The sequence below is a fragment of the Notamacropus eugenii genome, chromosome 1 (assembly GCF_028372415.1).
Source record: "Notamacropus eugenii isolate mMacEug1 chromosome 1, mMacEug1.pri_v2, whole genome shotgun sequence".
NCBI lineage: Eukaryota > Metazoa > Chordata > Mammalia > Diprotodontia > Macropodidae > Notamacropus > Notamacropus eugenii.
This window is the reverse complement of record NC_092872.1, coordinates 281,174,746-281,191,210: the sequence shown is the minus strand read 5'-3', so window position 1 is coordinate 281,191,210 and position 16,465 is coordinate 281,174,746. Positions and strand designations below refer to the sequence as shown.

The 16,465-nt window shown below is 43.6% G+C and overlaps 1 protein-coding gene across 4 annotated transcripts in view; it reads left to right on the top strand.

The window, feature by feature from the left end:
- FAM53B (family with sequence similarity 53 member B) overlaps nt 1-16,465 on the top strand; it is a 158,177-nt gene that overhangs the window by 48,580 nt on the left and 93,132 nt on the right. The gene's annotated exons all lie outside the window — the stretch shown is intronic.

Here is a 16,465-nt window from a genome sequence, read left to right as displayed (position 1 = left end):
CTTCCTGAGCAGTGCCCCTGCAGCCACAGGGGGATGAAGGAAACAGGGCTTGCCAGGCGTCCCAGAAGCTGGGTCAATGCCTTTAGTGCTTCTCCTTACAAACTGGCTAAGGGCTTTGGGGAAATTCCCCTTAGTCAGCAAAGCCCCTTTTTGTTAGGGCAACAGAGGCATTTACCCGCTTCCCAAACTCCCCTCCAAGCCTTTGACCACTGTAGGAAAGCTTTGCCAGCCCTCAAATGCTATGCCGCTGGAGATAAGAATCCTTAAGAGCTAGTGGGCCAGTGACACCAGACTTAGAAACCAGGAGAGTTTAAGGATGAAGAAAGAAGGGGGAAAGGTAAAGATGGCTCCAACATATTGTAAGGTGCCCTGTGCTGGCTCTTGGCTGCTTTTGCCCATCAGCATTTTGCTTAAAGGAGAAGTGGTGATGATTCAAGGTAAATAGTCTTGGTTTTGGCAAAATGTCCCTGTCTATACAATACACTGAATTCTCCAGGAGTTTAGCAACTGCCCTCCCTATAGCTGGTAAGAAAAGGAAAAAAAAGCTTGTCTTGCCAAGTCTAAACAGGTTGAAAAGTGACCTGGGAAGTTGACATGAACTGAGAAAAGGCCAGAAATATGAGCTGAGATGCCCTCATGAATCAGGTGCTGTGGGTGTTGGTGGTGTGTGAGACTCAGATAAATGTGTTCTAACTTGCCTTTTAAAAAATCATTTTTTTCCCACTTGTCAGAGACTTTAGCATGTCCTTGTTTGTTTAAGACTCCCTGGAATGCATTGTTCTAGGACACAGAGCCATAGATGCTAGAAACTCTGGAGATCCTTGCCATAAAACTATTAGCAGCATTGCAAGCAACCTTCCCTGCACCCAAGGAGCTCCTGCAGCCTTAGACCTCCCTGGCTAACTTAGAACTGGTTTTGAGAAACAGCCTAATCTTCACCTTGCATTTGTACAATAGAGGAAAATTTTGTTGATGGTTTTATTGTTTCTATTCTACTGATAGTGAATGTGAGCCCTAAAAAGTCCAATGGTTTTCCCCCAAGTGGAAGAGTTCTTGGTAGAACACATTTACTGGTAGAGGTGGGGGGCATTATTGACTTTCAATCTAGAGTTACCCTCCCCCCCCCAAAAAAATAGACTAGATGACAGCTAAGATCCTGTCAGGTCCTACATTTGGTGATTTCCTAACTCTGTGGTATCGCAGGTCTAGATTTGGAAGAAATCTCCAAAGCCAATCTATTCCATCCCTTCCATCCACTCCTCTCCCCCTGTTCCCTACCCTTCATTTAACCTGTGATGAACTCTAGGTCATATAGCTGTGAAGTGTCAAGAGAGCTTGAAACTCTGGTCCTCTGACTAGAGAACCCACGTTGATTTACTGTTCTCTCTCACTTTCAGGTCCTGGGGATTACTAAAAATTCTCATACTCTTTAGAAAGAACCCCAGAGAAATCCTAGAACTTTCAAGCTAATCATCTAGTGTTTCTCTCTCCCCTTCCCCCATTTTATTGATGAGAAGCCCAAGGCCAGAGGAGGAAAGCCAACTGCTGAATGTGTCCCACAGATCTGGAGGGGCAGGCATACAGTGACTCCCAACTTGCCCATAACCTTTACATTTCACTGTGAAGCCTTGGAAAGTGCCAGCTCTGAGTTTCATGGACATTTAGTCAAGTGAGCTCAGTGCATTACAGCTACCCCAGGGTCTGAGGAGGAAGAGGAGGCAGCCTGTTGGCGTCAGATGGAAGGTGGAGGGTTGAGACCTGAGCCTGGCTAGGCCATTCACTTGATAGAACCTGCCCCACTAAACTTTATACAAATTTATAGTTGTTATGGTCTAAAACATACTCACTGTGCCTTCTGTTTGAAGATGGTCGAAGTGTTAGGAACTTTAAAATGGAAAATACTCTTTTTGGCATTGATTCAATGACTGAATATCTCTTTAGGCATCGTAGTCTTTCATTGGCAGCCTTGAGAGTGCAGCTAATGGTGTCTCACCAGGCTGTGTGTGTACGTGTGCACATGCATGTATACATGATGTGTGCATATGTATGTGCATGTGTATTTGGCATAGGATGGCTCATCTAGCCATGCCTTCTGTGACCAATGGTTAGCATAGACTATTAAGCACCATTTGTGATGCTGTATTAGATGGAAGAAAGGTTGGTGCTCCAGGTTTTCATTTCTTCTTGGGGACAAGAGGGATGTTGGAGATATGGTTATAGTTTTATATGGACCTGTTTCTTCAACAATTGCTTGGAGAATTGTGTAAGTTCATTGATAATGTTCCCTTACCCTCACATAGGTCATCTTCTCATCTGCATGGATCTTGTAGCTTCATCAGGATTTTATTTAGTCCTTTCACAGTCTGGGGGTTCCATAGGGTAGGGACATGAACTTTACTTGGCAGCTGAGGACCCAAGTTAAAGGACTTCTTTTGGGGCAGCTAGGGGGCTCAGTGGATAGAGTGCTGGGTGAGTTCAAATCTGGCCTTAGAAACTTAGTAGCTGTGTGACCCTGGACAAGTTACTTCATCCAGTTTGCCTCAGTTTCCTTATCTGTAAAATGAGCTGGAGAAGGAACATGTCAAAACACTCCAGTGTCTTTGCCAAGAAAACCCCAAATGGGGTCACAAAGGATCAGCCATGATTGAAACAACTGAACAACAAATTTCTTCCTCCATGTCTGGTCTGGGACCAGAAAGGACCCAGCCACTGACTCTCCATCCAGTGAAGTCCCTGCTACAATGTTTCTCTAGCCCTTGGGTTCATTCCTTTATAGACTCTGTCCACCTCTGCCTTGTACTCTACCTCTTTGTGACTTGGTGAGTCCCACCATTAGAATGTGAGCTCTCTGAGGGATCTTCATTCCCCCCTGCACATAGCACAGCACCTGGTACCTGGTAGGTGGTTAGTAACAGGTTTTTGGGAGTCATTGGATGCCCAGGACACTAGAAGTTCCTATATGAGACCAATTCTGTCCATGGAGCATCAGATGAGAGCAGGAGGGTGCGACACTTTGAAAATCTTCAGCTATAGTAGATATTCCAGCCGCTTTTCTTGGGCCACAACATTTGCCACTCAAAGAGACTTGTGTTCACATAGTTCAACCTCTTGCTTGTACAGATGAGGAATTAGACCCTCTCTGAGGTCTCTTTCATCTCCAGGATTCCAGGATTCTCACAATTATACTGCCCCACCTCCCAGTTAGCTTTCAGCCCCGTGGGAAGCCATTTGGTACCAGCGAATGGACCACCCGGCTGCTGTGGGCAATGGGAGTTTGCCGTTACAATATCTTCACTCTCAAGGATTGCTGCACAATACTCAGCCACATTCAGAGACCCACCAAGGTAGCAACCCTTTCAAAAACCAGTTAGGGTGAGCAGTTCTCCATTGCCAAGGACGCTCAGCCAGATATCACTTTTTCCCTTCCTGTGTTCTGTTCTGGAGCCCTGAGCTCTCTTGATTGCAAGAAGACCCCTCTCCCTTTCTGCGTGGTGAAAGGAAGCCTGCCAAGATGTGGCCAAGAAGGCCTATAATCCCCAAATGGTTAAGTGGGATGCCATACTGATAGCCTTTAGGCCATCCTGCGTGCTGAAGCCAAGGGGGGAGCAGTTGGGAGGGAATCATTGGTAGGCTATTCCTGCCGAATGCTTGTGCATGCTTGTGTGCAGGCAGAGAGCCCTGGGTTGCTCCTAATCCCTTAAGGAGGGCAGACCTGAGGCTTGAGGCTGCCTGCCTGACTTTTCTTCCTTTGGGGTCTACTTCCTGCTTCTGTAGATCGTTGGTTTTACCACTTGGAAGGTTCACACAGCATGAGATACAATTCACAGTTATCAGAGATTGTCATAGCTTTGCCACCCAAAAGCAGAGTGCATATTGTTTGCCTTGTAGGCCATTGCTGCTCTGCCCCAGGGCCAGCCCATGTTTTTGGAATGGAGAAAAAAATACTTTACAGAATAATGTGGGAGGAAGGGAAGGGGAGGACCCTGGCTCTCTACCACCTCCCCCATGCCACCTTCGAAGGAGCTAAACCCCATTTCAACTGGAATGAAAAAGCTGCCAAACTCAGTTGAGTTTCTTCTGTGAGGCTCACGCATGGGCTTTGAGGCTGGAGTCTTTGGGTACTAACCTGAAGTGGAATGGAGCAGAAATTCCCTGTTTTGTGCATTTGCCACCCAGATCTTTAAGACATGGCTAAGAATATGAATTTACTTGGTTATTGTAAGGAATGCAGCTGTCAAGAACTCAAGAGGCTCAAGGCTGGACCTCACTACAGACTCTGTCCCTTAGAGAGGAAATGATGCTAGATTGCTATTGGATTGAATTGGATAAATTGTAATTTGTTAATTAGATCTTTAATATGGCTTTTGAGTATCAAGGGAATGTGTGATGAGAAAAAGAGGCTGGGGACAAAAAAGAGGCTGGCAGTTCTCCCCTTTGCCTCCCTCACCTTCCCCCACCTCAACCTGCCATTGCCTTCCTGCTGAAACCACCTCCCATCTACTCTCATCTATTAGTCAGCCTTAACCTCTTTCCTGATCTCCAATCTTGTGTTTTCATGTGCCTAGTGGACATCTTGGCCTGGATCCCCATAGATACCTCAAAGTCAATGTATCCAGTTACCCTTCCCTCTTCCAGTCTTTTTTGTTACTGTCTAGGACTCCATCATCTTCCCAGTCACCCAGTCTTACGTTACAACCTAGGTGTCAGCCTTGACTCCAGACTCACCTTCCATATCCAACTTGGTGCCAAGATCTGTCGATTTTCCCTTTTGTATGTCCCATATATGCCCCTCCTCTTCTGTGATATATCTTCCTCACCTCATACCTGGACTATTTCAGTAGCCTGCTGGTGGGTCTGCCTGCCACAAGTCTTTCCCCACTTCCTGTCCATTCTTCGTTCAGGCAGTGAATGGAGCTTCCTAAAGCACAGTTCTGACCATGTGACCCCTACCCTCCCATTTAGTAAATTCCAGTGGCTCTCTGATGCCTCCCAAATCAAATACAAAATGCTCTGTTTCCCATTTCCTAGCCTTTGCACCTTTCCAGTCCTCTCACACCTCACTCACCGAATGTGCTTTATGATCCAGGGACCCCACCTCCTGGCTGTTCCACCAACAAGACCCTCTGTCTCTTGGCTCCAGGCATTTTCATTGGCTCTTCTCCATTCCTGGAACTCTCTCCCTCCTCTTCTCTGCCTTTTGGCTTCATTTGATAAAGCCTTACCTTCTCTCTATGAAGCCTTTTTCAGTCTCCTTTGGTGCTGGGGCCTCCCCTTCCTATGGTCTTTCCTATTACAGAGTGAGTGCCTTGAGGGTAGGGACTGTATTTTTGCCTTTCTTTGTAAACCCAACTCTTTTCATAATGCCTGACATATAGTAGGCATTTACTAAATACTTATTTACTTGACTTAGTGCCTCGATATCTTATATGTACCTGGTTCCTTACATGTTGCCTCCTGCTTTAGAAAATGAGCTTTTTGGGAGAAGAGACTGTGTTTTGGACTTTCTTTGTGTGTCTTTAATACTTAGTACGGTACCTGGAACTCAGAAGGTACTTAATAAATGTTGAGTGATTGATTGGCCCTTAGTAAGTACTAATTAACCGCCTATCTGGGTACTGCCCTAGTAGGAGGCCTGGCTAGTGCCCTAGGGATATCCTCAAGGCAGGATTTAGGGGATGTTCGAGGAAGAAACGCACAGAATCAGATGTGTATGCATTTGGATTCACACCAGTGAAGGACTGCCTCCCAGTGAATGTTGTCTCAGGGCCATTGAAGTAAATGACAGTTCGATATGTCCCAGTAACTCACATTTATGCAGCTACTTAAGGTGTGTTTGGTGCTTTCCTGAGAAACACCTATCAAGGCAGGTCTCCATCTTAAGTGACTTACCCAGGGTCACATATCCAAGGAAGTGTTAAAGCTGGAACTGAAATCTGGATCTTCTCAATACATGTAGCACGGGAGTCTGTGGGAGGGAATAGCTTATTCAAAGGATAATAAATGGGATGTGCCTGCTGGGAGCTCTAGATACTCAGGTGTCCCCATGCCCTTCTAGATAAAATCTGCTTAAGAATAATATTAGTCTGACTTTGATGAATTTTAATTTGTAAATTAGCGGTTTAATATGGCTTTGGAGCTGTAAACATCTGTGTGACCTTGGACAGCTCCCTGTGAGTGGGGTAGACTAGATGACATGGAAAGTCTCTTCTACCTAGAGATCTTTACTCCTATGACCTATGATCCTCTGATTTACTCAAGGCCACTGGCTGGACATTGTGTTTTCTTCTTTCCTCTATCACTCTGTGCCATTTCCTGCCTATTCTAGTCTGGGATGGAATGTGCTGTCTTGAGGATGCAGAGTCCTTACCGTTGGCATAGGTCTTTCATCCCTAAGGAACAATCCCAAGAACTGAGTTTCTTTCTCCTAATAAAACATTTTTTTAGAAAACAAAATTAAGTGCCTTTTAATTTGTTGTTGTTAAGTCATTTTCAGTTGTGTCTGACTCTTCATGACCCCATTTGGACTTTTCTTGGCAAAGATACTGGAGTGCTTGACCATTTCTTTCTGTGGCTCATTTTACAAATGAGGAAACTGAGGCAAACTAGATTAAGTGACTTCCCCAGGCCCTTTAATACAGGCCAGCAATATTGAAATGTCAAAGTTTTTGCATGAAACAAAATGAAATGTGAAGATCCACCATGGTCGGAATGTTATTTCACATTGGTTAAGCAGCCAGCCCTCTGTAGAAAAGGATTTTCATAAGTTATGAACCATAGTTCAATTCCCTGCCGTCAGAAAGCACCATTGAAAATGCGTCCTTTGAGCACGTGTTGATTAGGAGCCCCATGACAAGGTGCTACACTGGAAATCAGGAGACATGGGTTCAAGTGCCAGCTCTGCCTCTAATTGAGTTGCTTCGGTAAATTGTTGTGTCTCAGAATCTGTTTCTTTTTCTACAAGAGAATGTTTTAAAGTGGTTTCTAGTGCTTTCTATGATTCAGGGGGTCATGGTCTTTATTCAGTCCCACTTTGAATTATCCAGTCTCTTTCTCTATCCTTGCTGGTGCAGAAGGGTCTTGCTCCCCTTTCCATTTCTTCCAGTGTTCTAGTTGTATTCTTTCTCAGTAGTTCAGATGGGTAGGGTCATATTGAATTTTCAAACCTCATGCCCTAGGGTTGATGGGAGAATTTTCTATCTGATGAAAGGCTGTGAACAAGAAACTACTTTGTTCATCCAAAATGGTGCTTGTTACAGGCCAGCAGGAAGTGAAGCAAGGCTCAGGCCTTCTGGCTCACTCTGTTCATGCAGTTTTTCCTTAAAATGCTATCCGCTTTACACAGTGAAACATCACCTTGGCTCAAATGAAATTCAGGAATGAACTTGAACTGCATTGTAACTTGTGACAAATCCACTTTGGTGGTTGCTTTGAATGCTCTAAAGGAACAACTCTTTATTGGAAGATGGATCCAAGCTAGCTTGTGGATGGAGAGTATAAATAGAGAAGGCAGGTTTTCACTTCAGTGGCCCTTGCCAGAAGTGCCTGAAGCCAGTTAGGCAGTGGGCGAAGGCCACTCTTTGGGTACCCCAAATGACATTTGAAAAGGGGGAGAAGCTGTTGTAATAACACTTGTTCTTGATGGACAAGCATGGCAGCCTCTAGGGAGAGGGCTTTTTGTGTGGAAATCCCTGCCAGTCTCAGGAAGGCCAGTGCACATACACATATTTATTCTCTCTGCTCTGGGAGGTGTGGAGGTGACCTTTTGAATTATTTTTTCTAAGAAACTCTTATGTATTTACCACATTGAGGCAAACCCTGATGTTGAAGAAGCATCTGGTGCCATTTCCATTCCTGTTGCAAATACCAAATTTGCAGAGTGGAAATTTGAACTTGGTGTGAAGAGCGTGGAAGTCTTAAAAACAACCACCAGCACTAACCCTCCTATAACTGTGTACTTGACCTCAGCTCCCTTGTGCAGTGCATAGCCCCAGCCTGGTTTGATGGAGAAGAGTCTTAGGCTTAAAGACAGAGCCTGCCTTGATCACTCCCAAGCTGGCTAGCTTTGGCCAAAGCCCTTCTCTTCTCTTCACGTATAAAGTGAGGGATTGAACTAGATGACCTTTAGTCTTCCTACCATCTCTAAGTTCTGAATGAGCCCATGAAACGTCCCTGTAGTTGATTAGGGGTAAGATTTGGATTAAGACAGAGCTATTTAAAGTTCTACATTTTTTCTTTTTTTCCTCCTCTACCTATTTAAAAGAAAACACAATTCACAAATGCCCAAGTTTTTCCATAAAACAAAATGAAATGTAAAGACCACCCCCCCATGTTCAGAATATTGTTTCAAGTTGGTTAAGGAAGCCAGCCCTCTGTAGAAAAGGATTTTTATGTGTTCTTTGGGGTCTCTGGAAGGTTAACCCCCATCCCCATCTTGGGCATTGTTATGGAGCAGTCCAGTGGCAGTCTGAGAGGACTCAGACTGTCTTTCTGAGGACTGCTGCCCTAGGATTGGGGCTGGTTTGTGGGTTTTTTCTCACATTCATAGAAGACAGACACATGCCCATCCCCAACAGATTTCTGGGAACACTGGGATAGATTATTGAAAAATGAAAAAATTGTAATCAAAAGTCATCCCCTCCCAAATTGCTATTCTAGCTGCTCCCTGGAGGGACTCCTTGGCTCGTCAGTCTAGGAGCCCTGATTTTATTTTTGTGATGGGTTGCAGGCAGAGGTTAAGTTAGTGCACCTTCCTCAGTGACAATTGACTCTTATGAAGACCCTATGGTGTTCCCAGCTCCTCCAGAAAGGTCTCTGCCCTGACTCATCTGCCTTCTAGGTCCATGGGGAGCCTTGCTGGAGGAAGCAGCTGTGGCACTCATCCAAAGGAATCTAAAAGATCTTCTTGGGTTAAGATAGAATAACTAGAGGTAGAGAGAGAAGCATTAGTACCTTCCCTCCTTTTCATTCTCTTTCTGTCTTGGTTTGTCAGGGAGCTGATCCCATTCCACTCATCTTCCTCAAGAGGAAGGGGATAATAAATGGAGATATTTTAATAAAGCCCTTTTGAATTGGTACGTCCTTTTTTAAAAATAGTATTTTATTTTTTCCCAATTACATGACATGGCAATTTTTAACATTCATTTTTACAGGATTTTGAGTTCCAAATTTTTCTTCTTTCTTCCTCTCTTCCCAAAATGATAGGCAATTTGATATAGGATATATATGTGCAATTCTATAAAACATATTTCCATATTAGTCACAGTTGTAAAAGAAGAAACAAAAGGAAAAAAACACACAAAAAAAGTGAAAAAAGCATGCTTTGATCTGCATTCAGAGTCCACCAGTTTTTCATCTGGGCGTAGATAGCATTTTCCATAATGAGTCCTTTGTACTTTGGATCATTGTGTCGTTAAGATGAGCTAAGTCATTCATAGCTGATCATCACTTAGTTTTTCTGTGTACAGTGTTTTCCTGGTTCTGCTCATTTCTCTTTGCAGCAATTTGTACAAGTCTTTCCAGGTTTTTCTGAAATCTTTCTGCTCATCATTTCTTCTGGCACAATAGTATTCCATTACATTTATATACCACAACTTGTTCGCTATTCCCCAATTGGTGGTCATCCTTCAAATTCCAGTATCTTGCCACCACGGAAAGGATTGCTATAAATATTTTTGCACATGTAGGTCCTTTTCCCTTTTTTTTGTGATCTATTTGGGATACAGACCCAGTAGCTGTATTGCTGGATCAAAGGGTATGCACAGTTTTTTAACCTTTGGGTATAATTCCAGATTGCTCTCCAGAAAGATTGGATCAGTTCGCGACTCCACCAACAATGCATCAGTGTCCCAGTTTTCCTATATCCCCTCCAGCATTTGTCATTTTGCTTTTCTGTCATATTAGCCAATCTGTTGGTGCGAGATGGTACCTCAGAGTGGTTTTAATTGGATTTCTCTGATCAAAAGTGATTTAGAGTGCTTCTTCATATGCTAGCTTTGTCTAAAATATGTCCTTTGACTATTTATCAATTAGGTAATGGCTTGTATTCTTATAAATTTGCCTCGGTTCTCTACATATTTGAGAAATGAAGCCTTTATCAGAGACACTTGCTGTAAATTTTTTCCCAGCTTTTGGCTTTCCTTCTAATCTTGGTTGCATTGGTTTTGTTTGTACAAAAGCTTTTAAATTTAATATAATCAAAATTATCTATTTTCTATTTTGTAATGATTTCTGTCTCTTGTTTGGTCATGAATTCTTCCCTTGTGTTTTGTCTTTTGTTGCAAATACTTCAGTCTTTGGCCACATAGTTTGTCTCCATTGACATTTGTCTTTGAGTATGTGGAATACAGAGATCACTTGTGAATTCTGTTGGCTCATCTGCAGGTGGAACATGTAAATTACACGTGTCTGATTCACAGACCTTTCAGTAGTAGGTTGAGTCTTTGTGGAGTTCTAAGAGTTTCTGTGTGGTCATGCCATGACCAAAAAAAATGCAGTTACTTATTGTTTGTGGTAGTTCCAACTTACCAGAGCAGTTAAAGATGGTTTTGATAAGGAGTCTTCAAGATGGCAGCACCATTCTGGTTACTGCTTCAATTCGCATCGGAGGTCTGGACTGAGAGATGACCACCCCTGCCTCAGGGTTCTTTCACATCAGCTTCTGGTTGGATGAAGATGTAGCTGACTTGCCTATCAGACATGACAAAGCTCAGAGGGATAGCCAGTTCATTGACATGTAGGATGCAATAAGATCTTCACAGGTTAGAATGTTCAATGGATGAGTCTGCTTGTTCCCCCAAGGGTCAAACTGGGACCAATGGGGAAATGTGGAGACAAATTGAATAATAGCCAATAATCATGCATATTTGTATGGCACTTCAAGATTTGGAAAGTGCTTTACATTTTTTTTTTATCTCATTTGATCCAACAACCCTGGGAAGTAGGTGCTATTATTATCTCCATTTGGCAGATGAGGAAACTGAGGCAGATGAATGAAGTGGCTTGTCCAAGGTAATGTAACTGAAAGTTGTTTATGTCAGAATTTAAACTTGGGTTTTCCTGGCTCTAAGTCCTTTATTATCTCCTTTATGCCACCTGGCTATCTCATGGCTGGCCAGGCCAAACATATCTGGTCCCCAGGATGCCTATGGGAAACTGAGTTTTAAAGTCATCTCCACCCTCCCCCCACATTGATTTTAATAGAAAGTGGGAAGCAGACAGACTGAGATCAGTGTTTGTTATTTTGTTTTAAATCAGTCTATTTAATTGAAGTTTCCTATGATAGAAGTTTTACGGTGATCAAGTGTGGGGACTGTCAGCTGCTATCACTGGTCCAAGCTTGGAGGATTCATATTGAAGATATGAGAATAGGACAAAGGATTACTGTAGTCAGAAATAAAAATCCTGTGTAGACCGCAAATTCTTGGGAGCTGACACAATTTTTGCCACGTTTTACTGCCTGTGATATTCAGCATCTTTAGTGATAAATGAGGAGGCATTCTGCTTCTGAATGAGTGTTAAAACCTCTGCTTTAATAGCTGGGGAAACCTCAGCTTCAGCAAAGGTAACTCCAAATAGAGCTATCAACACCAGAAAAAGTTGAGACATTTTATATTGCTCTCCCTCTCTCTCTCATTCTCTTTCTCTCTCCTCTCCCTTTCTCTGCGTCCCTTCCTCCTTCTCTATGTGGCCCTGTCATTCAAGAAATCGAATTATATCTTGGTTTTATCCATTTAGAAACCAATTTGCTCCTTGCTTTATAGATCAAGTGACATTTACCTAAGGTTTTTTATAGCATTTTTTTTTTACATCTGTAACTATTTTCCCTGCCTTTATCCACTCTCTTGGTTAGGTAAAAGATGACAGTGCTTTTCCATATAATCTGAGTAACAGAAGTCCAGCTGATGGAGAAGAATGTACTTTGGTAGCTTTGCTAACATTTTGTGCAGAACTGACTCCGTGGGCTTCTGTCCCCCATCTCCACATCCAGTCTGTAAACATCTAAGTGCAGACTTTGTTCTCAGCAGTGTGCCAAGTGCTGAGGGTGCTCCCAAAGTAAGTAAGGTTGAAGAGGAGCTTTGTACCACCTGTGATTAACAGTATCATGAAGCAGTGTATGGTAGGCTCCTCTGAGGGACCAGCAGATTGCTCGGAGTTGAGAAGAGAGAGGGGTCACTTGCGGCTGGAGCAAGTGGGTTAGGGTTGGAGAGGGATGGAGTGTGAGAAGGGGGTGAGTATGAGAAAAGGTTGGAAAGGCAGCTTGAGGCCCCATTGGAAAGGGCCTGGATTGCCAGGCCTGAGGAATTTGGCAGTAGGAGCCCCTGAGGGTCTTTGAGCAGTGATGTGGTAGGAAGAGACTTGTTTTCACGAGAGAAGTCTCAGAAGGACGATGGCCCAGAGTGGGGAGACCTGCTGGGAAGCCGGCCATGGGAAAACCTTAGTGAGGATGATGGCATGGCAATGGAGTAGCCATGAGCCATATTGCAGAGACAGGAAGAAATGTTAAGACTTGGCCACTGATTGGATATGGGAGATAAGGTGAGGGAGCAAGCTGGGCTATGGGCTTTTGTTGTTCAGTCATATTCGACTCTTTGTGACCCCATTTGAGGTTTTCTTGGCAGAGATATTGGAGTGGTTTGTTATTTCCCTCTCTCGCTCATTTTACAGATGAGGAACCTGAGGCAAATAGGGTGAAGTGACTCACCCAGCGTCACACAGCTAGTAAATGTTTGAGGTAGGATTTGGGTTCAGGAAGATGAGTCTTTCTGACTTCAGGCCTGGCGCTCTAACCCCTGCACCATCTAGCTGTCCAGCAGGTCCCTAAAAGGAGCATTTGCCAGCATTCTCTCTGGTAGCTGGTCCCTTTTCATGGTTTACTGTATATAATTTTCCTCCTCATGGGACTTCCAGAAATCAAGAAAAACATGGCCCCAGTAAGCATTCTACATGACAGTGATTGAGACTGGAATAAGAATCAGTTCCCTGCCTGAGGACATTTGGGAGGGAAAGCATTTTTCCTGGTGTTTGCTAATGGCTCATAAGTATGTTGGGTTCAGTGTGAGCTATGGTCAGGTGTGTGTTCAAATCTGATCTCTGACACTTACTAGCTATGTGGCCCTGGACAAGTCATTTTAACCATGTTAGCCTCAGTTTCCTCATCTGTAAAATGATCTGAAGAAGGAAATGGCCAACCATTCCAGTATCTTTGCCAAGAAAATCCCAAATGGGGTCATGAAGAGTTGGACCCGATTGAAATGATTGAACAAAATGGGCTGAACACTGGAAGGAGAATCTCATTCCTTTCTTGCCCCCCTTCCTTTTTTTGTCATATTGTCCCCTGGCTAGAGCTCTAGCATGTGAATGACCATATGGCTCTTCCATGATAAACGTGTCCTCAGTGCACCTACTTTGTGCTGGGAAGGAGATAGGCAGGGGACATAATGTATGAATAAAGTGATGTCAGTAGAGAGAGCAGTAGTAGCTGAGCACCAGGGAAGCCTTCCTGGGGGAAGTGCGCATGAAGTCAGGGATGCTACAAGGTGGGGAAGACAAGGCAGTAAGCTTTTATCTAGCACTCACTATGTGCCAGAGGCAAGACAAAGCATAGTAACAAATATTTCATTTGATCTTCACAACAACCCTGAAAGAAGGTACTAGTATTATCTCCATTTTATAACTGAGGAAACAGAGTCAAACAAAGGTGAAATGACTCCCTTGGGGTCACACAGGAGGAAGTATCTGAATTTGGACTTGAACTCAGGTCTTCCTGACTCCAGGCCCAGTGCTCTATCCAGCTGCTGTGGGGAGACATGGGGGTGACGTGTGCTGGAGGTAGCCCCGTTGTCAAAGCACAAAGGTGGGGTTGATGTGTATGAGAGGGGAGGAGGAGAATGTGGGAGGCGTATGTGAGATGGGGGGCAGGGGAGAGGCAGAATGTACAGGGTTCAAAAGGTGGGCGGGAGGATTTCTAGTTTATCCTAGAACCATGAGCGAACCATTGAAGATTTTTGCTAAGGGAGTGACATGTTTCTATTTTCTGAATATATTAGTGAGGGGAGAGTTTGGATCTCCTATCACTTAAGTGTATGTTTGGGAGAACATTTAAAGATTAGAACCATTGCAAATTAAAACAAACCCAAACCGAGAAAAGGTCATTCCTATTTCTCCATCACTTTAATGTTCACAAAGGGTTCCCCAGTACTGACTTGGAAGTTCAGGTACTGTCCTTGTATTTTAGAGATGAGGAATCTGGGGCAGAGACTGAATACCTCGCCCAAGGTCACCCAGCTAGGAAACATCAGCAAACGTTTGACAACAGGTTTGTTGACTTCAAATACCAGGCTCTTTCCACTGCACCCAACAGTTCCATCATCTTTCTGTTGATATTTCTTCTCTCTCTTTGGAAGAATGAATGAAATGAATGTTGAAACACAACCTTAAAGCTGACTTTGGCACAATGTCTTTGGATGGGTGGACAGCAGGCTGCCTGTGTTTTGATCCTTCTGTAGACAGATGGCTCTTGTTACAAATACCATTGCTTTTTAAAAAAATGGCACTGCACCTGATGTCCAAGGTCAGATGTTCCTCTTTGTCCTGACACCTTCAATTTTGATTTCTCTATAGGGTGGATTTGAGAGGTGCCTCAGGACCCAGCTTGTCCTTGGTTTCTCAGATCCCAGTGGGTCATGCCATCTCTTTTTGCTGTTTTCTGTTGGCTTGTGACCATGTTGCCCCTATGCTCCCCCTGCCAAGTACACTAAATTGTAGAATGAGAAGGACAAATCCCTTTTTGACATGGTAGATGAGAGTGGTGCTGTATAAATGCAAGGCATTTGTTAAAATCTCCCATGATGCCCTGGTGGAAAAGATCAAAAGATGTGGACTGAATAACAGTACAGTTCAGTAGATTCAGACCTTGTTGAACAGTAGTCTCAGAGACTGATGATTAATGAATTAATGTCACCCTGGAACGGTTTCTCTATAGTGGAATCTCTCCTCAGCTGTCTTCTCTTAAATAATAAAATAATTTTTATTATGACTATTATTTAGTGATTATACATAATTATAACATAATATTATAAACTATTATAAAATTAATTTAATAACTTAAATAATCTCATCAGAGATGGAAGAAAACATTGATGTTGTCACGCTGCTTAAAGCTTCTGATAACACTTAGCTTGTTTATGTGTTGGATGACAGAATTGTGATCTAAAAATATATCAGTACACTAGATAGAATGAAGGAATTAATGGGGGTAAACATAAAGCTTTACACTTGAGTTCACAAAATCAACCATATAAATACAAGGAGTATAGGAGACAAGGGGATCCGACTCCCTGTAAAATGGGACCAGCTGTGGCATCCACAGCCCAGGGCAGCCCAGATGGAGAGGGGACCCCAAACAGTGGCGTACAAGAACTGACCAAAGAAAGTGTTCCCTGAGGAAGCCAAGGTTTAGGGGAAGTCCAGTCTTAGCCTTCACTTATTTGAAGGACTGCTTGGCTCCAGGGAGCAGCAGATGGGCTGGAATTTGAAGACAAGATTACTGCTCCATGTAAGGAAAGACTTCCTAACAAAGAGAACCTTCCTGAAGGTTCTCTCCAGAGGCAATGACTTCTCCCTTTCTGGATCTGGGAGTAGAGCTGGATGCCCCCTTGTCACCAGTGCCCTCGAGGGGATTCCCTGTTCAGACAGAGGCTCCTTGCTACCATGGGAGCCCATGGTTAACAGGGAAGATTCATTTGTGTGCACTGAGCTTGAATAATCAGTGCAGCTATGACTGCCAGACTCACTCCAGTAATTCAGTGTTGACACTGGGACTTAGGATGCACCTTCTCTGTTGGGTGGGGCAGGTAGATTCATCCTGGGTTTCTGCCAGATTGAGTCTATGGTCATTGCAATTTCCTTTCATTGTTACTATAAATATGGTTTGTTCCCACGGGAAGACCGTGGACAAGTCATTTCCACTCTTTGGGGCTTCAGTTTTCCCAAGTGTCAAGGGAAGGGATTAGAACAGATGATGTCCCCAGTCCTTGCTGACTCTTAAGTCCACCTCTATCTTACCTACCCTGTAATCCACTCACTGGCTTTCTGATAGTAAGCCCCTTGAAGGCAGGAGCTCTTTCATTTTTGTCTTTGTCTCCCTAGCTGGGCACATAACAGGCCCTCAAGAAATGCTTGTTAATTGATTCAGTTCATTCAGTAAACTTTATTGAGCAAGACCTATATGCCAGGCACTGTGCTAGGGATAAAAAAGAGGCAAAATTGGGCCCTGCCCCCAAGGAGCACACAGTCTCCTGTTTCCCATCTTCATCATCATAGAATTGTGGAAGAGACTCTTAAAACTCACCATCCTTTCATTGAAAAGGTGAGAAAAGTGAGCCCCAGACAAGTCAGAGGAAAAGAATGGAAAAGCATTTGTGAAGTCCTTACTTGTGTGCTAAACACTGGGAATACAAAAAGAAGA